This window comes from Neopsephotus bourkii, unplaced genomic scaffold (assembly GCF_033783945.1).
Source record: "Neopsephotus bourkii isolate Nb327-2 ecotype Australia unplaced genomic scaffold, CSIRO-AGI_Nbou_v1 NB_379, whole genome shotgun sequence".
Taxonomy (NCBI): Eukaryota; Metazoa; Chordata; class Aves; order Psittaciformes; family Psittacidae; genus Neopsephotus; species Neopsephotus bourkii.
This window is the reverse complement of record NW_026900884.1, coordinates 2,040,849-2,065,418: the sequence shown is the minus strand read 5'-3', so window position 1 is coordinate 2,065,418 and position 24,570 is coordinate 2,040,849.

The following is a 24,570-nucleotide window of genomic DNA, read 5'->3' as shown; positions in this document are numbered from 1 at the left end:
TAATCAAGTATAGAATTATACCAAGAGAGAACTGAAGATTTGGATGAAAGCTTGATATATAACAGGGGCATTGTCACTACCATGTTGTCTTTTTGTTCTACTCCAGAGGTTAAATGTTAAACAAAGAGTAAAGATACCTGAAATTTTCAAAATAACGAATGGCTCCATACTGGAAAGGGATACTGGTTGTGGTTCCTGAGTGGACAATTATGAAAAGTTAGAAATTATATTCACCTTCTCAGTATTTCCTTCTTCAATAATTTACTTATCACATTGGGATTCCAATTGGAGGATCATAACTTACTTTTAACTCTTACAGGTATCCATGGCATTACACTTACATTTCTGGATTCCACTCTGGAGTCCAGGCATCTAAATGCCTGCATCAAAGGTGCAGCTGTAAGTATCTACGTTGTTTGTTGTACCTAGTCTGTGATTTGCTTGTGTGAGATTATTTACAGTTAATGTTTTTTTTTACTTCTTTCTTTCTACCATATCTTCTGTTGTTTATCTGATGGTTTTACTTCTGTAATACTAAATGTTGATTATGCTACTCAATCAAACCCCAGTAAAGATGCCTAAAATACACGGCAATCACCTGATCATAGTTCATAGGATAATTACCGTGTTAACACCCAAATACATACACATTTTATTTTGTATTTGTAGATATTAAATTTCTTTCTGTTATATAAATATATGTCATATTTTCTACAGAGTCCTATTCTCAACATTCTGCACATTTTCTGATGCCATTATCATTCTGTAAGATTTTGGGTAATAATGCCATTTCACTACTGATAGAAGCAATAAAGTTTCTGAGTAACGAATTTGCCATTTCAGCTGTCATGGGTAATCCAGTGAAAAAAAATCACTGCTTTAAAAGTAGTTTTGTATTCTCATTGCAATTAATTGAAAACTAGGTCAACAGCCACTCCAGACAGACACCAATATTAAATGGGGGGGGGAAGAGAGGAAAAGTTATACAGCAATAATTAAGCACTCACTGTATTAAATTGTGATAATATTTTTTGAACTGTACCCACTGATATAAAATTTTAAAGCAAATTCTTTTGCTTCATGTTACATCCAGTTTCAGGACTGCAACACAATGAAAACGTCACTTTTCTTTGGAGCCGCAGTAGTTGCTATGTGATAAACATGCAGACATACACGATGATAATGAGTAAACTTATATATAGAAAGTAGTAATTAAATTTTTCTCTCTCTTTTTTTTTTTAACTGCCTTTAATTGGTAGTTAATTTATGCACCTGATTTTTCAGGTGCTTGTGCATACTCATTAAAAATGACCTCCAAGAAAAGCACAAATGCTGAAAAATGCAGCAGAATGACAGGCTGGCTGCTACTAAGTTTAGCCTTTTTCTGTATTGGGAAATGTTTTTGTAAGTACTGTAATTATATATGTGATGCAAACTTTCAGAAACTTTTCATATTCAACTAATGTTGAATATGAATAATGCCAGTAACAGACCTGTTGGTATTTCTGTTCCAAAATCCCTGTTTACAACTTTGTTACAAAAATCACTTCAGGATGAAATCTGGTGAACCATATTAACCTGGAAAAGAACAGTTTTGTAGGGTTTTGATATATAGAATCTGCCCTTTTCTCCCAGGATATTAAGAAATTGTCTATTATATTCTAATTTGAAGAAGGAAGCGAGGAAATGAAAGAATAAAGTTATTATTCTCAATGCCAATAAGTGGACTAAAAATCTGGTTTTGATCTAAAACTGTAAGGTAACATTAATTTAGTTGCAGTACATGTACAATGATGTCAACTCATTACTTCAAGCTTCACACAGACTGGCAAGTTATGAAGCATTGGCAACTAATAAGTACCTTCATAGAATCATAGAATCATAGAATAGTTAGTGTTGGAAAGGACCTTAAGATCATCTAGTTCCAACCCCCTGCCATGGGCAGGGACACTTCACACTAAACCATATCACTCAAGGCCTCGTCCAACCTGGTCTTGAATACTGCCAGGGATGGAGGATTCACAGCCTCCTTGGGCAACCCATTCCAGTGCCTCACTACCCTAACAGGAAATAATTTCCTCCTTATATCCAATCTAAACTTCCTCTGTTTAAGTTTTAACCCGTTACCCCTTGTCCTATCACTACAGTCCCTAATGAAGAGTCCCTCCCCAGCATCCCTATAGGCCCCCTTCAGATACTGGAAGGATGCCATGAAGTCTCCACGCAGCCTTCTGTTCTCCAGGCTGAACAGCCCCAACTTTCTCAGCCTATCTTCATACAGGAGGTGCTCCAGTCCCCTGATCATACTCGTGGCCCTCCTCTGGATTTGTTCCAACAGTTCCATGTCCTTTTTATGTTGAGAACACCAGAACTGCACACAATACTCCAAGTGAGGTCTCACAAGAGCAGAGTAGAGGGGCAGGATCACCTCCTTCGACCTGCTGGTCACACTCCTTTTGATGCAGCCCAGGATACAGTTGGCTTTCTGGGCTGCAAGCGCACACTGCTGGCTCATGCTCATTTTCTCATCAACCAGCACCCCCAAGTCCTTCCCTGCAGGGCTGCTCTGAATCTCTTCTCTGCCCAACCTGTAACTGTGCCTGGGATTGCTCTGACCCAGGTGTAGGACCTTGCACTTGGCATGGTTCAACTTCATGAGGTTGGCACCAGCCCACATCACAAGTGTGTCAAGGTCCCTCTGGATGGCATTCCTTCCCTCCAGCGTATCAACCGAACCACACAGCTTGGTGTCATCGGCAAACTTGCACAGGGCGCACTCAATCCCAGTGTCCATGTCAGTGACAGAGATGTTGAACAGGACCAGTCCCAACACCGATCGCTGAGGGACACCACTCGTTACTGGTCTCCAGCTGGATACTGAACCATTGACCACAACTCTTTGTGTGCAGCCATCCAGCCAGTTCTTTATCCACCAAGTGGTCCATTCATCAAATTGATGTCTCTCCAATTTAGAGACAAGGATGTCGTGTGGGACAGTGTCGAACACTTTCCCCAAGTCCAGGTAGATGACATCAACTGCTCTACCTTTGTCTCTCAGTTCTGTAGCCCCATCATAGAAGGCCACCAAATTGGTCAGGCAGGATTTCCCCTTGGTGAAGCTATGTTGGCTGTCACCAAGCACCTTGTTGATTTTAGTGTGCCTTAGCATGCCTTCCAGGAGAATCTGCTCCAAGATTTTGCCAGGCACAGAGGTGAGACTGACTGGTCTGTAATTCCCTGGGTCATCCATTTTCCCCTTCTTGAAAATGGGGGTTATATTTCCCTTTTTCCAGTCATTGGGAACTTCACCTGACTGCCACGATTTTTCAAATATGATGGACATTGGCTTAGCAACTTCATTTTCCAGCTCCTTCAGGAACCATGTATGAATTTCATCAGGTCCCATGGACTTGTGTACATTCAGGTTCTTAAGAAGGTCTTGAACCAGATCCTCTCCTACAGTGGGCCCAAGGTCTTTATTCTCATAGTCCCTGCCTCTTCTCTTGCTTTGCCTCTTCTACACTTTGGTATATATTTTTCATGTCAAGGACATTTATGGGGGCAGATTCTGTGCTTGGTGAAAGGCAAACATACCCACTAGTAGGTTTTTAGTTGTCATCTAGCTGTGACTGAATTCCTCACTGCTAAAGCAAGGGGCTGAAGTCTCCAGAATATTATGAAGACAATCTTTTTAAGCTATTTAAAGTTCAGTAATCTTGTGCAGGCTCAGAGGTCTTTGCAAAAACTTAAAAACCCAAATCACTTTCTTAGGTATCCTGCTATATGAACTCATAGAAGAATGCCAAGGTGGTGGAATGATATAAATCTGCAAGTTCAGGGGTAACATATGAAGAACAACCAGTCCACTCTACTGTGTTGCTTCGTAATTCAAATAGATGTGCTGAACATTAGATTAGGGGCTACTTTTTCTTAGGTACTTTTATAGTAGCTAGTACAATGGACCATAATCAAGGCTGTATTGAAAACTAAATATTAAATAGCAATAGCAATTCAAATAATACCACCATCTCTCTAGAGCACAGTACATTGATTGCCCTGTACTTTTCATAGGATAATTTTAAAAGCAAAATAAAATGTGGATTGATTGTACATCAAACATGGAATGGCACCATGTATAGTGCAAGAATGGCAAAATGTCCTCTAAAGGAAAATGCATACTAATACCTAAAGCCCACTCTGTTCTGTTTCCTTTTTCATTATAGCTGATGTTTCATTTTAACATATACATTTTGAAACTCACTTTGTGTTTTAATGGAATGCTCTGGGCCAAATTGATCCCCAGTGTAATGTTGCTTGTGCATGTCAGACAATTACTACGATTTTTAATGGCATGAGTTTGGGGTGGCTACATTATTCATGTGGGGCATATTGATGAGAAGGTCACACAGGTCACTGCGAGAATTTAAAATATTTCTGCAGTTCAGAAGCATAATTTTAACATACATGTTTTCAAAATGTGTGCTTACTGGTTTTTCTTTTCTAATTGATGAGTACTAATATTTATTTCATCCTCTCTCTGTAAAGTCAAATTTCATTAGCTTCTAATTTGCAGGCTCAGAATGAAATGAAGACTACAATAAGCTTTAAATTAGAAAATCCCCAAAGAAAATTCCAGTGTTGTAGCAGATTCTCACTCTCTTAGAAGATTAATGAAGCAGACTTGTAGGACATTTTCTGTATCCTGTAGCTGTTCATTTAACATATTTGTTATGCTGGACATCATGTTAATTTGAGCTTTTGCAATAACCTGTTCTATTTTTTTAACAACAAAGCTGAACTTTCTTCATTATGAAAATTTTGTTAGGTTCTACAGGGCTGTCTATAAGAAATACTTGAAAGAGTTCATCATAATTCTGACATCATTATAACAATATCCCAGAGATACATTTTAACTGTTGTGACAACAATATGCTCAGCTTCTGCAATAGGGGTTGCAGCCAAGGAAAAATGGCATCGTATCTATGTTGCTTTTACATTATTCCTGTTCCCCTTGGAGTTATGGCATTCCGCTGTTAGCTGGAGGAGCCCATATGTCTTGTAACTTACCTTATGGACTAGACTATCCACAAGGAGCTCCAGTATTTGGGATGCAGAAAGCTGATCTAGAAAACCATCTCAGAATTTCATAAATTACTATCTGACAGGAGTAAATACTTGAGTGGAGGATATAGAAAATAAAATTAATTTGGCATGGTAGTATCATGGGTTTGCCTTGAACAAGTGCTTAGTGACTGATTATTAACGAGCCGTGGCCAAGAGGACACTGCAGACAAGGTCTGGGCATAATAGGCCATAGCTGACACACACAGAGGATTTGAGTATAATGAGCCTTGGCATGGGTTATGGATCAACAACTGAGAGGAGAATGGTAACTGAAATGACTGGAAGGAGCTTCTGTCAACAGCTGGGTAGAAAGACACTCTGCAGTAGATGCTGGGGTTGGGGCAGAACATTGTTATATGGACAGATGACTCAATGTAGAAGCAGAGTGCTTCAACTACAACTGCTATGCATTGTTGCTGAGCCTCTGCCCAAGTGCTTGACACAGACTGGTCAGAGGGACAGTCACATGCCACTGGGCTTTTCAGTGAGCTGGTAATTGAGGTGAGATTCAGTTAATTGTATGTATGTGTGTGAAAAGCTTCTTCTGAAAGAGGCTATTGTTGCTCACTCCACTTAAATTTAAATTAACAGTATCACAGTGTTTAGTGTTCCATTTTCCTCAGTGACATAATTCCATTTCTTTTTGCAGTACTTGAGCATAGAACATATAATTTCAGTTTCACTCTTCAGAAGCACTGGCCATCACTTGCCTTCAATCTCTCAAATCACATGTAAGAAAAACACCATGGGTACAGAGAGTAGGTACAAACACTCCAAGAAGAGCTGGAATAACCTGAGTGATTTATACGCATTGTAAGCATTTAGTGATGTTTCCAAACAGTGTTTGGAAAATATATGGCAGAAATGAAGTTTAAAAAAAAATCCTAGGAACATATCTGAGGCTGTGGTTTTGAGGGCTGAAGGAACTAGTAGTAAAACTGTATTGCCAAAGAGCAAACATTACTTAGACGCTACTTTGAAAATTCTCCTTGTTTTGAGAGTATCCAGAGGTAACTAACCAAATCCTTTTCAATCAGGAAAAAAAGCCCCTGCTGATCTTGCTTTTCAAGAAATTATCCTGTGTAAATTATTGAAAAGATGAGTCACTATTTCCACAATTTCCTGTAAACACACACATATTTCATGATATCCTGTGGGAGAGGAATATTTTAGAAGCATAAAACCATAAACGTATAATTAACTTCTGTACTTTGGAAATTTCTGATACACATGGGCCAAACATTATTTTTTTAACTCAAGCTTTACATTCTCACTAGAAAGATCAACTGATATTTTATTTCATAGTATTGTGCTTTAATTATCCCTTCTTTAGCTGTGCTTCCTGTCATCAGATTAGTGTATGCTTGCAAACAGAATAATGCATACAGAAACCAATTTTCTTAATTAAATCCCTCCTCACTCCTTCACTTTTTCCTCTTATGATCCCTGCATGTTCTTGGCATTAATCATGAAAAAACTTAAGAATGGCTCCTGTTAAAAATGTAACTCAAGAATTCATCATGACCTTTTACATCTAGACCCTGATTTAAGAGCTAACACAGCTAAAAGCATAAGATGGTATGCTGCTGTAGCACATTAAAAGGTCAAATTTAAATGAATTCAGGTTGAGATACTGTTCTTAGGGAGGAATCAATTATGAACTTCAGTTAAACTCATGCCTTCTTCTGAAATGGTATATATTGATGAATTTGAACCATACTTATGCTATTATTAATAAATACTTAACATCTGACTGCTAATCAGTCATACCAGAATGAAGAGGTATTTCATGTTTGCTAAATTAAGTATACGTATTGGAGTTCGGAGAACTGATGTTTTCTATGGTAAAGATTTGATACGTGTGCAACAGAATTTCCTAAACTATTTAGCCCAAGGGGAGGTTCCTGTCCTCAGCAAAGAGTAACTTTTACCTCACACTGATCACTTAGAATGTTTATAACAGTTAAGATACTGGTAATTACCTTAAATGATTCTGTTTTATTCTGACTCTAAATTCTGGATTCAGAAACTCTTTTCTTTTTTGTCCATTTTTTCATATGAGATATGTGCTAGCTGTGAGGCAGCTGGGGTACAGAAGCCAGGTGGAGCCTTTACAAGAGGGTTTTTTCCCCACTGCTGCTGAGATAATTCGTATGCTGTGTTCAGATCTTGTAATGGGATCCATTTTGCCCGTGGAAGTTCTCCGCAAGGTCAATGCATCTCTCTAGAAGTGACTCTTTATGAAGGAATGTTTCATACACCTAAAGTCCCAAATAAAAAAACATATCTTACACATTTGCAGACAACCATTTGTGAATGTGTACATATATATGTATGTGCACAAGTGTATACATGTATGTATATGCACATACATACACATATAAATATATACACACATAGATAAAATTTAAATAATGTGGGTAGGGGCTTTAACCATTGTTTCAACTTGTTTATTCTGAACAGCTACATGAGGCTTCAGTGGAATCTGTTGGACTTTTGCCATTGACTTCAAAGGAGTCAGATTCAGACCACTAAGCAAGCATATTTTTTAAAACCAATAATATTTAAAAAGCCTGGCTTTGAAAGTCATGATATGAAGCTCATGGTTTACTCTCCCCTATGTAGAAATAACCTGTAGGGGGGAGAATAGGACCTTTAGATAATTAACTATTCAGTAAGTCTTAAGCAGCTCAATAGCGCTTTTTATCTTCAAAGTGCTTTTTAAACATTAAGTAAGTAATCCTCTCAATCTCTGAAGTAAATAATTTATATTTATTATTCTGGCAAAGAACTCCTATAAATTAATAGGAAATGCTGAAAATAGTACTTTTCATTTAACTTTTTTTTTTTTAATAGGAAAAGGAAAAAAAGGCAAAAAACTCAGGCCATCAATCTGCATTCCCTTGTTACTGATGTCATTTCAAGAGCTACTGCTCCAAATGAAAAAATATGTATATGACTGCCCATTGCCAGAGATGGAAATCCTGCAACAGAGAGAGGCTCTCTGAATTCTACTTATCTCCCAGGCAGCTGTACTCTCATGAACTTTCCTGGCACATGTTTCAGATAGCCTTCACTATCATGAATTACCCTGATTTGTAGAAGGATGGTTTGGCAGCAAACTGTTGCAGTGGATGAAATTTAGCAGAGGTAAATGTAAAGTAGCACACCTGGGAAAACAGACAAACAAAGTATAGCTAGAAAAAAAATTTTACCAAACAGGAATAAGATCCTGTGGTTGTGACACTTTGCTCTATATAAAAAAAAAAAAATAATTAAATTAAATACTAAAAATTACTGTGTTCAGTGAGGTTTCCTTTTAAACATTTTTTCAGTAGATTTCACAATTCCTGTACATTTATAATTACATATGCAAATGAGGTAGAAAATAAGCATGCTATATAAGATTTCAGGCTTTGGTGTTATTTCTTAGTGGTGAAATTAAGCACATTTCTCACAATGTTTTCAAGCATTCTCTAAAAATTTCTTGACAAAGTAACACACACACTCAAGCTTCTCAGATTTACAAGTGTATCAAAATGAGGAAGAAGGTAAGCCTAGATCACATCATTCAAGAGGTGTGTTTGCATTAGACAACATGAGTATCCCTTTAACTTCACTAACTTTAAAATCTCCTACAAAATGCTGAATGCACAATACCAAAATACTAGGTAATGGATTCCTGACTGGTATTAGCGGTCATGTTACTATAGCTATTCTTCATTTATAGAGAGATGAAATACAACTATATATATATGAAATATTACAAAATTTGCATCGTTTTTATCAACATATACCTGACACTAAGGTATGTACAAAACCTGAATATTAGCCTTACATCCATATGCATGGTAGGAAAAAGGCAGGCATTTCTTCTATTTCCATTACAATCGTTTATTCTTACAAAATCATATGTTTCCACATCTATACTGTAATTGGAAAAAAAAATTACTGAAGAGAACTTTTCTGATGTTGAGTTTACAATAGAGTTTATGGATGAGCTGACCATCAGGTTCATCCTTCTGTTCTGTGTCATTACCTATCCTCCTGAATGATGGCAAATGACAGAGTAGGCTAGGATGAAGAAATGAAAGTATGAACAGAACACTAGATAATCACTAGATAATCACTTCTGATAATCATATCAGGAAAAATGTGATTATACTTCATTACAAGAATCCAATTTTTATATGCTGTATCTTATGCATTAATTCTGATGAGACGACTTATTTTTCCTTTCTGCTGATTACTAAGGAAAAATATGACAAAGAATGCACTTTCCCATGATAATATGATTTTTATTATCAGGTTCCGTGTTTTAACCTGTTTTGAAAAATATAGCATCTTGATCAGAGATAACCTTCATCAGGGAGGGTAGTGATAGGACACAGTGTAATGGATTTAAACTTAAACAGAGGAAGTTCAGGTTAGATATAAGGAAGAAGTTCTTTACTGTGAAGGTGGTAAGGCACTGGCACAGGTTGACCGAAGAAGTGATAAATGCTCCATCTCTGGCAGTATTCAAGGCCAGGTTAGACAGAGACTTGGATGACATGGTCTAGTGCGAGGTGTTTAAGAAAAAACACCGATCACCCCCCCTCCCGCCCCCCCCCCCCGTTTCCCTTTGAACAACTCTTCACTCTCAGTCAAGTATCTGACATTACCTCGTTTTAAAGTTATGACACTGAATTAAAGGACTCACTGGTTCAGTCGGTTATGGAAATTCCCACTGTACTTCAGAAAGTCTGGATCCTGACCAAAACAGCGACAATACGGCCTATTTTTTTTTCTTTTTTGAAGATACTCTTACAAGAAGAAAAAGAGTATATAAATATTTATGCTGCAGCAATGACAGCTGAGGCTTAGAACTAGTAGAACCAATGACAATGGTTAAAAAGAACTTGCTCAACAATAGGGAAACTCATGATTCATCATGAAACAAAGCTATAACAGACACTTTAGGAGAAACTTCCATGAGCAGAATTATAAAATATTCATAGGGTGCCTCTACATCCAGTGTGTAATTACGATATGTTTCTGGAGATACTATTGCAGAAATACGATATTCAGAATATGAACATCTGTTAATCAAATGCATGGCAGTGTAGTACTTACATGAGAAGCATGATTTATTCCCAAGGAAGGATATTAATTCTAAACACAGGGCTTCCAGGCTTTCTGGAAGACAACAACATGAAAGAAACAGTGTGGAAAGTAAAGCTGTGTGTATCAGGAGAAAAATCAGAACTGAAAAATTGCTACAGTGAGCCTTGGAGAAATATAATGAATCAATCTGGGATTAAGCTACTAGATAGGAAAACGAATAAGGACAGCACTAGGGAGGTTGTGCAGATCTCCAGGGCAAGAAGAGACATGAGAATAAAGTTCTGCTTAAAGATGAGGTGAGAAAAAGAAGGTACAACACCCCCCCCCCCCCCAGCCACTAGGCTATGAGAATTCATAATTCCATCTCTCTAATTACCAGGAAACCTCAGAGACATAGAGGAGGAATATGGGAATGAAGATGTAGTGAATGATTACATCTGAAATAATTACAGACACAAACAAGTGAGTGAAAAGACCCTATTTCCACACATATTTTTTCAGCATTAGCTAACGATAAGGATGGCATTAATGCTCTTCGAAAATTGAAATAATTTTGAAAAACAAACTTGACATGAATTGACAGGCCTTCTGTATCTCAGTACAGTAATACATGGGATAAAACCTTCAAAGGAAAGATAGTTCTACCTGAATTTACATGGACCAGCTAAAACAAAAAAAAAAACCAAACAAAAAAGTGCTGAGTTATGGACATCAAAGACAAATTCTTTGTAAAATGGTGCAGCTCCATTAACTTTTTCATACAGTTCAAGAAAGGAAGGATCCGTTAGATTATCTATTCTGACCCTGTATATCATAGGTCATTAAATTTCATTTTTGAATGTACTCAGCTCAGTAGTTTATGTTTAACACATTATGGGAAAACATCTAGACTTGATTTGAAGGCAGAGAAATGCAGAATCAAACACTGCCCTTGGCTTTTTGCTCTGAAGGTTAAATACCATTGCTGCTGTGAAATTGTGCCTTATTTCTCATTTGAATTTGTTTGGCTTCAGCTTCCAGCCAGGAGTTCTTATTATGAGATTTTTTTTTATTTTTTTTTTTTTCCTGATAGCTTAAATAGTCTTTTAACACTTAGGGTATTTTTTCTTGCACTTCTAGATCATAAGCAAGTCATTTCTTTGGGAAGCTGTGCAAAAAAGTTTTGGTTTGTTTTGCTTTGTTTTGCTTTGTTTTGCTTTGTTTTGCTTTGTTTTTGCCATGTCTCTCTATAAGACAGATTTCTCCAGCTTTGGTTTCTCCCTTTTTTTACCCTCCAATTTTCTAGCCATCAACAGCCACAAGTCTTGCCCTGGTCAAAGTATAGTTACCCACATTTGTTCACCATTTAACTGTGCAAATGTGGGTAGTCAGTTTTGCAGACCATCATACTGATATGCAGTTTAAGCTGCACATCTATTGTGTTTTGAGGCAGTAAAGCTCTGTTTTCTACATCTCCTATATAATCAAGATAAAAAAAGATATGTTACTTTAAGGGATTCCAGATGATTAATCTCCATTTGCCTCATAGAGAAAACAAAAGTGACCAAGCTCTTCATTTGGAAATTTGGAAGGAGATACACACAAAAACAATTCAGCTCTCTACAGCGTACCTGGGATTTTATTATCTTTCCTGTCAGTTTCTACAAGTAGGATGAAAGCAATTTTTTCCGAACTTGTTACACGTTTCTTTTCTCTCTCTGCCTGTTCTCCACCATTTCCTCTGTATTTGACACAAGGCTGTCTGCAGATTCTGGGAAACAGGATCTCCATACTGTTTGATGAGGAATTTACTAAAAATAATGAACAACTTGCTAATCTGTAATTATTTCCTCTTTACCCGTGTTAGTAATAATAGTTTCACTTTACTTGTCTCTACATGCATGTTTATTACTTCCAATACCACTGGCAATACCACCAGGCACTAACACTTCAGCCAAGGCACTTAAGTTGCTTTATCACTTAATATAAATTATTACAGTCCATCAATGCACAATCTACAATGAAAACTGGTGTTCCATAAAGAGAACTTGTAGAGCAAGCTGATTATGCATGTACTATTTGTTTCTACTGATAATTTTTTCCAACTAACTTCCAGCTCTGTTTTGCTCCATCACTCCTGAGTTACGAGGTCATATATAACTCATGAAAATAAATTATATATCTTGAGTTATATTTTGTAAAATGTGTTAATATATTTAACTTGTATAATTTGGATTTTTCCTCAGAAGAGGACATAAATTTATGACAATTCCAACACGATGCTTGTACAGCATGTTAAATTAACAATAAGGCAGCTCCACTCATACCTGTTTCTACTGAACATTACAATGTAAGTAAATATTAAACTTTTTTCAACTTCAAACTCCAAAACAACATGCATACAGAAATCTCTCATCAAGCTGGAAAAAATTGCTACCCTAGGCATTTCCCAAAACAACCTCCCCTTTATTCTTTGAGTCTTACATTCTGATTTTGTCATTTAGAATATTTTCATTCTTCTCAAACAACTCTTTTCTCTTACACACTGAACTAAACAATGCCTGGAAATGAATAAAGGAAAATTCAGTTCATTCCGTGCTGTTTTAATCTGATCGTGGTTTGTTTGGGTTTGGTTTTTTTTTTCTCTCTCTGGCCTCCTCTTTCCCCCTCCTCCACCCCCACACCTTGGCTGATAAAAAGCTATTTTTTTATTTCCTTAGAGACCTCCTTACTAAATCTGCCAAACACTATTAAGTTGTCATCTCATAAATTAAAAAATATCATGCTTAGATGCCCAGCAACCAGCCTTTGGTCCTACTCAGGCAAAAACTTGAGTTTTCTAATAAATCAGTTACATCAATGAGACCAGATGGCTCAGCTCAGGACATTGAACTTGTTGGGGTTTTTTGATCATGGGTCAGTTTCTGTTGACTTATAACTCAATTCATGCAACCTTTAGATGACCACAATTTCAGAGTGCAATATCACACGGACAAGTAAGGAGTAAGAAGGATAGATAAGCACTGGGCTTGTCTAGCAGGTGTTGGACTAGATGATCTTTTGAGGTCCCTTCCTATCTCAAACATACTGTGATACTGTGGTACTTTAGCTTTTTCCCATTGCAGGATCCCTGTTCCCTGGCAGCCCACAATTCACAAAGGGTGCAAAGCAATGTAGGTAACATGGAAATAATTTGTCTTAGAGCCTTAAAGTCTTGTTTAGTGATAACAATTGACCTTCAAACCCTCATAACTCTATCGAGCCCTGTGTAGCTGATCTCAGCTGGTGTGACAGCTAAAGGAAAATAAGATGTTTCTGAGGTGACTTCTGTTAAAATCAGATTTTACAAATACAGTTTCTTCAGGAATATTCACTGCAAGTCTCTCTAGTGAAGATGAGAGTTGCATCCCCCTCATAAGAAGAGAAAGTCTTCTTATTTGATAAGGTGGTATATTTATCTGAGTGCTTAAGCCAACTATGGAATAAAATATCAAGTGCAAGAATAAAAACTAAAACTATAGGTAAATGAAATATAAAATGAACTTGTGACTATTCAATTTGTGAATAAATTGAAAATATTATATAATCATGTTTTTTCTTAAAAAATAGAGTAAATTAAGTAGTTTTATTACAATTGATTTTATCAATTTGTATAAACTTGTACATTTTAATATAATGACATTATTTTTAAATTATTTAGAAATTATAAGTACTAAAGATTGCTCTTCAAACACTGCCATTAACGATGGCACATAGCAACATTATATAGTGGTAAGGCTCTCACTTCCATTTCTTGTCATTGATCCCACAGTAGATTTCTGAAGACTGTTTAGAGAATTGATTTCTTTTCACTGGAGACAAGCACCATTTCAAGGCAACTAAACACTATTCACTGGCATTCTATGCAAAGCCAGTTAAGATCTGCAGGATGTAAAGTGAGTTCTGTTGTTTTTTGTTTGGTTGGTTTTGGTTTTTTCTTACATAAAAAGAAAAAAATTATAAGCAATATTTCTAGATCAACACTGCCTAGAGCACTTAATTGGTTAACTTCAGAACTCTGAAGACAAAGCAGTAGAAATATGAAGTTACTGAAATAGAAAAGTGTCATTTTCATACTGTCAGTGTTCTTCCTCTTGAGAGAGGCATGCGAAATAGTGTACTGACTTTCAACCAAGAAGTGTTTGCTATTGCACCTCTGGACAGAGTAGAGACTTTCACTTGGATGAACTTGGTCTGGAGAGTGCAAAGATTATACTAACTACAGTTCAGCGATTCACAACCATGTAAACTGACTTGCTAGCTACTCTAAGTTGTGCAGGTTGCTTGCACCCTGGATAAATTCTAGACAAAAGGGCAAGTAGTTGACTTTAAAAATTCATTCCTTGCCCTTTCTTTTCCTCCCAATTTGAACTGTGAAGAGTCTGAGAGGATCTGATCTATGGTTCATATATGTTTTGAGGCAATCTTGTCATACAAAACAGAATTTAATGTCAGCCAGAAGAAAGCCACAAGCTTCTTTTTAAAGATTGAAAATACTTTTTTTATATTCATAAGATTTGGGTCAGATGTCACCTACATCTTTCCAGGTAATTAGCAATGGGAAATGGCATTGAAAAAAGCAAGTAGGAAGGAAGTATTTCAGAACATGCCTCTAAGGGATAGCAATAATTTAATAAGGGATAACTAGCATAGTACAGCATAGGGAAAATTCTACTCAACTAACTTCGTGGATATTATAGTGGAACTTACAAATTTTAACAGCAGATGACATTATTTATTTATATTTTTAGAAAGCTTTTGATGAAGTGCCTAATGACAAACTTTTATTAAGTTTGCAGTCAGATTGTGAGAATTAAATCCAATTAAAACATACTAAAAACCCCAGCCCAGTGATCCAGCCCACTGGATACAGTTCTTGTTCCATTGAGGTGAATCTTCATGCATTTTTCTTTCCTTTTTTTTTTTTTTTCCCCCAAGGAAACATACACTACCAGAGGAGGGTTTTTATCTTCACCTAAATTTAGTCATCCTTAAAGCTCAGGCTGACTGAGCTTGTTGCTTAGGATTCCTCTGCAGGTGTTTAAGATTGAAGCAATGAACCTTCTGGCACCCCATCTTTCTCTCTAAAAGTTACTAAAGGCATTTTGATGATTAAGAGAGTGAAATAACTTTTACATGGCTGAATTTAATCAGCTAATGAATCCAGGCTCACAAACCCTTCCCAGTCTTCCATTATTCAATAGTCACTGAAGTGAAGTATCAATAAGAACTAGTCCTATTGATTTATGATTTTATTTATCTGTATAACCAATAAGAACTAGTCCTATTAATTTATGATTTTATTTATCTGTATAACCATCTTCCATCATCAAAGCGGGAGATAAAATGACATTATGGTACGAAAGAATTTTTGTACTGCAAGATGTAATTGAATTTAAGAGGCATTATTTAGGTGATCAAACACAATACTCTATTTATCAAATTATAACATATTTCACTAGTATTTAGGCATATATCTGAATCTAACGGAAGGAAGCACACCAACTCCTCGTTTACACAGAGAAGTAAATTCATTTCCAAGGAACTGATGCTTCTAGGAAAAAAATGTTCAATCTGTAATAAGAATAATTTGATTACCAAAAGCAAAAAAAAAAAAAAAAAAAAAAAAGAAAAAGAAGGCTGTCAATTTCCTTTTGAGGAAACAAACTAATTGCATCTTAATTGGTATTAAGAAACACCACTGCAATGTTTGCAGTCAGCATATTCAATAAGCATTAGCATAAGAAAACATAGAGGAAAAACTGACTTGGGCCACAGTTTACATAGTGCTTTACAGATCACTCTGAGCAGTGCAATTCAAATAAACAGATTCTGGTCTTGAGCCTAAAATTTGAATTTTAAGAAAGCCAGACTGCAAAAAAACAAGAAAAAAATATAGGACTACGATTAAAAAAAGTACATGTACTCTTCAAAAGAGGCATTATGGGAGGCACTAATGTGGCTACTACATCCAAGTTGTGCAAATTATTATTTTTCATTACAAGCACAGAAAGTATCTATAGGATCCTGATGCAAAAGTAATTACTGATACTGTCATTTGGGCTTTAACTTGAATGAGGTAGGTGTGGGGAAGAGAGAAGGTAAATAACACAATATGGAGAACAACAGTTGACAGAGCATCCTGTAAAAAGTGTTTTCTTTAGTTATCCATAGCCATGGATGGATGAGATCTACATCATCTTGGGAAACTGGTTGGATTCTACTTATAACTTTAGTAATCATTGATGATAATAGTATTTTTTAATTTGACAGCAGGGAAAAAGTTAGTAAATTCCTTAAAGTGGCTGTTAAAAATTTGTGATTCCATACATTATCACAAGTAATTGAAACAAACTCAGGAAACTGTGTTTAGATTGAAAAGATGATCCAAACACCTTCTGAGTTATCAGTAGAAGATTCAGCTATTTTCAAATTCTAAGTGATTTATTTCAAATTTCTGAAAATCCAGAATTATTCAGAAGCTGTTTAGGGGAAATATCATCACAGGAAATTTCCAGATATATGAACTAATGCAATAAAATCATTGAATAGTTAGGGTTGGAAGAGACCTTAAGATCACTTAGTTCCAAAATCCCTCCTCTGGACAGGGATGCCTCACCCTAGACAACATCACCCAAGGCTCTGTCCAACCTAGCCTTGAACACTGCCAGGAATGGAGCACTTACAACTTATTTGGGAACCCATTCCAGTGCCTCACCACCTTCACAGTAAAGAGCTTTTTTCTTGTATCCCATTACCCATTGTCACTACCACTCAGCCTTCTCTTCTCCAGGCTGAACAGCCCCAACTTTCTTAGCCTGTCTTTTTACAGGAGATGCTCCAGCCCCCCTGATCATCCTTGTGGCCCTTCACTAATGTCTAATGCCTAGGCAGTGATCTGACAAAACCATCAGAACGTCAACATGTTAATGATTTCTAATTAGTCTTCCCATGTGCAGCTAATCAAATCATCAGAATTTTTTAAGATCTCTCCCCTACCTCTACCACTGGGTGCAGTTTCAAAATATATTAAAAAACACATAGTGGCAGGATAGTACCACCATTTTCCACTTTTCCCATTCTTTGCCTGAAATTCAGACCCAGTTTATCCAACTTGTGATTGTCCTCTATAACCAATTTAATAGAGAAAAAAAAATATTTCAAAGCCCCCAAAATATTTGTTTTCCATGAGATCACCAAATGGGGACGGGGGCAGGGGAGGAAAAGACAACTGCCTATTTTGAGGACAGCCTACAGATACGGAGGTACAAGGGTAAAAACCTTTCTATCACTCCTGACAAGATTACTCTTTCTCAGTGTTAATATTTAAATGCTCAAAGTTATCTGGTCATTTAAATTTCTACTGGTACCTAACAACACCTGTTGAGCACATTTCAGCTCTCACTGAAGTCAATGAGATGAAGAAGTTCACTACCACACAGGGTAAAACTCCCAATGAGCCGACAAATAATATCTGAGACTTCAGAAACAGCAGGCATACATGGACTTACAGGTTGTAGGTGCTCTGATTTACTATTTTTGCCTGAGTTAGGGATAAGCAGGCTGAATTACTGAGAACATCTTTTGAGAAATCAAGCACTTTTGTCCCTTGAGCCACACCAAAATACAAGAAATAAACATTGCCCATTTGAATCTTGAACCTAATACTGTTTTAACAGATATGCAGGACAGAATTTCTTACAAGAAGTACTTATGTGAATGTCTATGTGCACAGAGGTTTACACAGAGAAAGAAGCTGGTAACAGGTAACAAGGGGGAAAAAAACCCACCTGATTTTGACTAACCTTGCAGTAAACTAAACCCACTGTTACTTGTGTGAAAATATATCTGCAAAATAATGAGATCCAGCATATTATTATACAGCACCCCAAGACTGCTGGCAGTTTGCAAATAAATTAAGACACAAAACTTGCCCCCAGGGAATTTACAGTGTGATCTCAGACATGACACATGGTAACAACGGCAGAAAAGAATATTTGGGACAAGAATGGTAACTATTAAATGGTGTTGTGATGTGCATGTTTTAATGATTGCTTCAGATACTTTAAATATGATTATTTCCTTTCTCTATCTCTTTTAATTCTACCTCTCTTCTTTGGCTGACACTGGTTGGTGTGCCAGCACATTTGAAATGGAAGGTGTTTGCTGGACATGCTCAAACAGGTGAGCCAACTGTCCTCAGCCTCATTATTTTTTGATGTACAGCTCTTTTTTTTTCTTCAAAATTAGAGCTCTAACACAGCTGTTTCTTACTGCGATTGCAATCCCATCCAGCTTATTGTCTACATAGAATAGAAAAACGTATGAGAATTATACCTGCACTTAATTAGGAGCAAACCATGAATTGTTCCAGGATAGTAGCAACTAAATGTTGTAATATGATATCTGCTCAGTTTGAGGTACCAGAAATTTTTATTTTCTTTTCACACATTTCCTTCCTTTAAAATATCTCTTTTTCCTTTCAGAATCACCCTTTCCTTGCATTTAAGCATTTAATAAAGGAAATATGGCATGGTATTTTTGTTCAGATTCTAAATCACGCATAAAACCGTGTTTTAAATGCAGTATTCAAAAAATATGACAAAAATTACATGCAAAAGTGTCATTGTATCGATAGTCTTATCCTAGAACGTATAAGCCTAAAGAGCACTCATCTTCAGTTTCTTTAGTCCAAATTTTTATTTCTAGCTGTGCTTGAAATTAGTGGGATAACTGACAGATAAATCAGCAATTCCAAGCAAAAAATGGCTTATCTTGGAGAACAATTTTCTCACTGTTGTCTAGCCAGTAAAAGAAAGGGATAGGTATTCTTTGTGATAGTTTAAAAACGGAAGGCAGACAATGAATATCAAGAAAGAAATAAGTAACATTAACCAGTGGAGGCCTTTGAGTGCTGAAAAGCTTCCAAAAATTCCATTTTCAGGTGAGGTACAGAAAGAGCTAGGTAAGTTAGAAAGAATAGACAGGAAAATACAAAATTGGAAGTATTCTTAATTATGCATGTATTTTGTAATAAAACCAGAAAGACACAGAAAAAAATTTAAGCCAAATCTACAAACAAATTTTATATAAAATACGGGAAAAAGAAAGGGGAAAGGGAAAAGGGAGGGAAGCATACAAGCAAGAATCCTTGTTAGTGAATTTGGGTGTTATGATCTTAGACTTCACACATGATCATTGTAAACCCCCGTTCTTAAGATTTAAATTGCAGGCCTCAACTGAGCCACAGTTTGGAATCCAAAGCAAGCAAGACAGGACAATGTCAGCATGTGTGTTCACTGCTCATCTTCACAGTTTTCCCTCTGAATACATGTATTCAACAAATGCAAATTCAGACATACGCTGATCACCTCAAAGCACACTCTATAGACGTGGACCACATTATCTGAGAAGTCATCTATTTTTGCAAGCACGTCTCCAGAATAAAATAAAAAAAAAATGCTGCTTTAAATTTCCTTTAGATGGTAAAAAGCAAAGTGATAAAATGAAATGTGGCACAGTGTGGATTCACCACCCCTGATTTGGAAGGAGGAGATAATTAATCACTTAACATTATGACAGTAACCAAGAAAATCCTCAATCTTTTTGAAAATAATTTAATCAATCAGAATACATTTCAATAGCACAACAGGTATGCAGCCGTAGCAATGGGCCTAATCTGCCAGCCATTCAAGGAAGGAATTGCCTGCAGTGTACCACACTTGCTTTCTGGCCCTTTTATGCCTAGCAGGTTTCCACAGAAAGTAGAGTTAATGGAAAATGAATGGTATATACCCTAAGCTTACCTGACAGGCAGGTGAGCTATAATGGATGTTTGCATTTGCAGTGAAGGGCTACTGAAACTGACAGCTTAGGTATTAACCAAGGCACCTGGATGTAGCACGTTACACACTGTTACGAAGAAGTAATATAGTCACAACAGATGACTCATTTTGGAGGAAACATCTATAGGAATTTAAAATTGTGCACGTCTAACTGGTCTTCAATAGATGCAAGTCCTGAGAACAGGGATTATAGTCTAGCCAAAGTTATTGAGTGAAAAAATGATAAATAATAAAAATCACCTACAATTTTTTTTTAAAGAGTGGTACACGATACAAAAATAAGTCTTTGGTGTATTCATTTAAAACATATTTAGAGTACCATTGTAAAATCCCTGAATGTAATTCACAAATGAAATTAGGAAAGAATACTTAGCAGAAAACAGACAACTTGTCTATTTCTGTATATTCATGGACAAATAAATGCTAAAGACATGCAACATCTTGTAACATATATTTATAAAGCATGGAGCCAAGTGTACTTTTCACACAACAGAGAATACTGATGATGTCACAGTCTCCTAACTTCCACTAAATCACATATTTTTTTAAAATGCTGGATTGGGAAAAGTTTGAATCATCTGTGGCAAATCTAGTCAATTTCGGGGGCTTTTCTTTGCTGTTGTAAGATAGACCTTTTATGTCCTCAAGATTTTAAACACTGCAGTATAATCTAATTGTTTTACCTTGGCTATTCCTTTCTCTGTGCTTTTCATAGGTGGCATTAATTCTCACAGGTTATGAATTGAAAAGGGTGAGATCTATGTGGCTTTGCTGCCAGACTAACTGCCTCTATCTACTCTGGATCCTTGGCTAAGCATCTAATTGTTCAAGAGTTGTTATGTGATATCTGATGACATGGAACACATGGCCACAAATTATTTGAATCCTACAGGATCTTTCAGGGAGGGGGAATGGGACAGGATGGGGAATAACTGAGACAATGATTTTGATGATATGAAGGGATAATAACAGTTCAGGACAGCACATGCCATTATTCCTTCCAATTAACTAGAATAATTTTTCCCACCATAAAACTGAACACCATTCCATAAGCATTATATATAATGTAGCATAGAGTTACTTTCATATAGAAATAAAATCTGAATTATTTAACTATTGCTAAAGTAGTCAGTGGAACAGCAATACAGTCTATATGATAAAGCTCAATCAACAGAATTAAAAATGAGAGGTGGGTGAGCTGGGAATATAGTTCACGCACTGCTCTCATAACACTTCCTGTCATTTCAAATTGCAAATAACCAAATGAATTTTCACAGGCAATTAGTTGTTAAAAATACCTGTGAAAGCAAGTATACTCCCAGTGTCTCCAAGTAATTTAGACCAGCAGGTGTTGAGGAAGAGACACATCTTCAACAACTCACATAAAATTTCCATGGTACCATTAGTAAGACTAAAATAAATTAATTTCAGGAGGATAAGATAGCCTCTTGTTTCTTTCTTATGTTTAGTGAAAAAACAACCAACTACAAAAGCTACATGGCACAAAAGCCATACCACTCTGAAGCTTAGTAAGCTGTTCTCAATCAGAAGACATTTCATAATGCAGCCCTGTGAGTGTTAATTACACACACAGTTTTATTGCAAGACCCATAAGTTAGCAAAATGTGATGGGTTCCTTTAAGTATAGAAAGGTGAAAAGCATAGAATTTTTGTCAGAAAATAGCAAGGTGTCATGTCAGGGTCATACAAAACAGTGAAAAAATGATGAAAAGTGCACTTTTCAACCTATGCTTACACTTAACTATATGTATGTAATGTACTTGCATTCAGAACACCTTGATAAGGACTATTGCAATCTTGTGTTTTGCGGAATACCAGATATATGACAACAATGTTAAATCAAACTATAATCCTGCTTTCTGTTATACAGTCTATTAAGAACAATAATAAAGAAGGCACACTTTAGTGTGCTATTACAAGGTATCTGTAATTTTGGGGTGACTGAAGACTATCAAAGTTCAGACCTGTGCCTAGACATCTTTCCATCCCACATATTTAGGTATAGAGATTTTTCAGAATCAGGGTTACCTCCAGGTAAAAAGCTAATTTTCTAAGATCAGCCACTGTCCAAAGATGACAGTGATTTACTGAGAGAATCTAGAGCTGTCAGGATCTAGCCGAGTAACACCCATCGGATAATTTATGACAAAATGGCTGACATATTATTTGACAGATTCATAGAATGGCTTGAATTGGAAGGGACTTTAAAGATAATGGAGTTCCAACATTCCTGCCACAGGCAGGGGCACCTTCCACCAGACCAGGTTGCTCAAAACCCCATCCAACCTGGCTTTGAACACTTCCAGGGATGGGGCAGCCACTTCTCCAGAAAACTTGTTCCAGTGTCTCACCACCCCATAGTGAAGAACTTCTATATCTAACTATATCTAACTATCTAATCTATACCTACTATTTTCAAATTTAAAGCCATTATCCCTTGTTGTATCGCTACCTACCCTTGTAAAAAACTCCTCTCCAGATTTCTTGTAGGCCCCCTTAAGGTATTGGAAGTCTTTCCTGAGCCTTACCTTCTCCAGGCTGAACAACTGCAGTTCTCAGCCTGCTTTCGTAAGAGAGGTGCTGCAGCCCCCTGATCATCTTTGTGTTCCTCCCCTGGATTCACTCCAACAGGTCCATGTCCTTCTTATGCCGGGGGCTCCAGAGCTGAACAGAGTAGTTCAGGCGACTCTGAAGTTCCCATGTTATTTTGTTATGGATTACAGTCTTGCTGTAACATAAATAATGCAACAACTATATTTTCACATTAAAAATGGTTTGAGATATAGTTCTATATGAACAGTAGGAGTTTGCTCAATGATTCTAATATTCATAATCTGTACAATTAGTCCTCCAAGAAAAATGGAAGTAACATAGTAACAAAAGAATAGAAAGATTTAAGGTTCCTCTACTTGATTTACAGATTTACCCCACACATCAATATTAGAAGACTAGGCTTTCACTGCAGTAGAAAAAAAAAGAGAGAAGGATCCATAAGCTTAAGAGTCTGCTTTCTCATGAGATGACTGCCTCCCAGTAGCACCTGTGTTTTGCTGGCAAGCACCAGCAAGGATCTCAGTTTGGGGTTTTTTACTTTAAAAAAAAAGTCTAAATGTAGGTAGGATGAATCCAGCACTTTATTGCTGAAGGCCTAATATACTATATGGAGACACGACAACCAACCTTGGCTGCTGAGCTTGCGCAGAGAGGTTTCTCACAGAAATTGTATGTGTGCAGAGGCCACAATTTACCAGCCATAAATAGAAATTTCTATTACACTATTCTCTTCTACTCAGTGAAGTGTCATGCAGGACCTAAGACAAATTTACTAGCACCCAAGATGTTAGAATATCCTTATCAACTTTCTTTAAAGTCACAAACTTGTACTAGCTCCATAACTACATTTCTTGTATTTCTGAAGGAGCAAAATTAAGAAATTGCTGAAATTTATCAGTGAAGTGTTCCAAAGTGAAAAGCACAAGAATTTAAATGTAGAGAAGCTTTATTTAAACACTGAATAAGCAACCTGATACTTGTACTATAAATGGTGTCAGAAGGCTTCAGCTCTAATGGAAAAACTTCTTCCAAATACCGAGAATTAAGTAAATAGCCCACAAAGAAGGAAACAAAATTATTACAAAAAGGATTGTACCCTGGAATTAAAAAAAAACAGAGGAAAACTTAAAAAATGTGAGAAATCACACTGCATTTGAATTTGCACAATAAATGAAAACACATCATTAACAGGTTCTTCAGGCAGAGACCTAAAACCAGAAGGAAATGGGGGAGATTTTGATAGAAGATGAAAAGGGCACAGCTTAATAAAATCCTTGAAATTTGGGATAAAATGGCCCTGAAACTAAAATTCCTTCTTCAATTTCTAGTGAGACTGTTCTAGAATCATAGGATAGTTATGAATATGTTAATAATAATAGTTATAAACAAATGGCAAAGGAAAGGTGGTTAGTAGGAATGAGGACAAGAAACAAACTACACATATTTAAAATAAAAGCAAAGTTAGGCTAAGTACACCCAGCTGAATGGTGGGGGGGAACAGGTTTTCCTCATATTAGAATTTTTAATTAGTCTATCAGATGAGTGTAGTGTCTAACATTGACAGCATTGTAAGTAAGGGACAGGTGAAAGAAAAAAAACATCAGAAGAGATCTAAGCAATTATAGACTTGGTGCTGAACAAAGAGTTATATAGCAAGCAGAAAAACAAGCAAAAAAAAAAAAAGGAACATGTGTTCCGTTACTGAAATAAACAGATTTAATAAAATAGATTTCCCCACACTTATTTCTTGAAGTGGATGACTGAATGTTTTGACATACCAACTGTGGTAGACTTCAGACACAACTGACAAGTGAAACAGTATTAGTTGAAGTGGTACTAGTGGTTTTAAGATCACAAGGAACTATCTAGTGAAAAAAAAAAAAAAAAAAGAAAAGTAGTGATG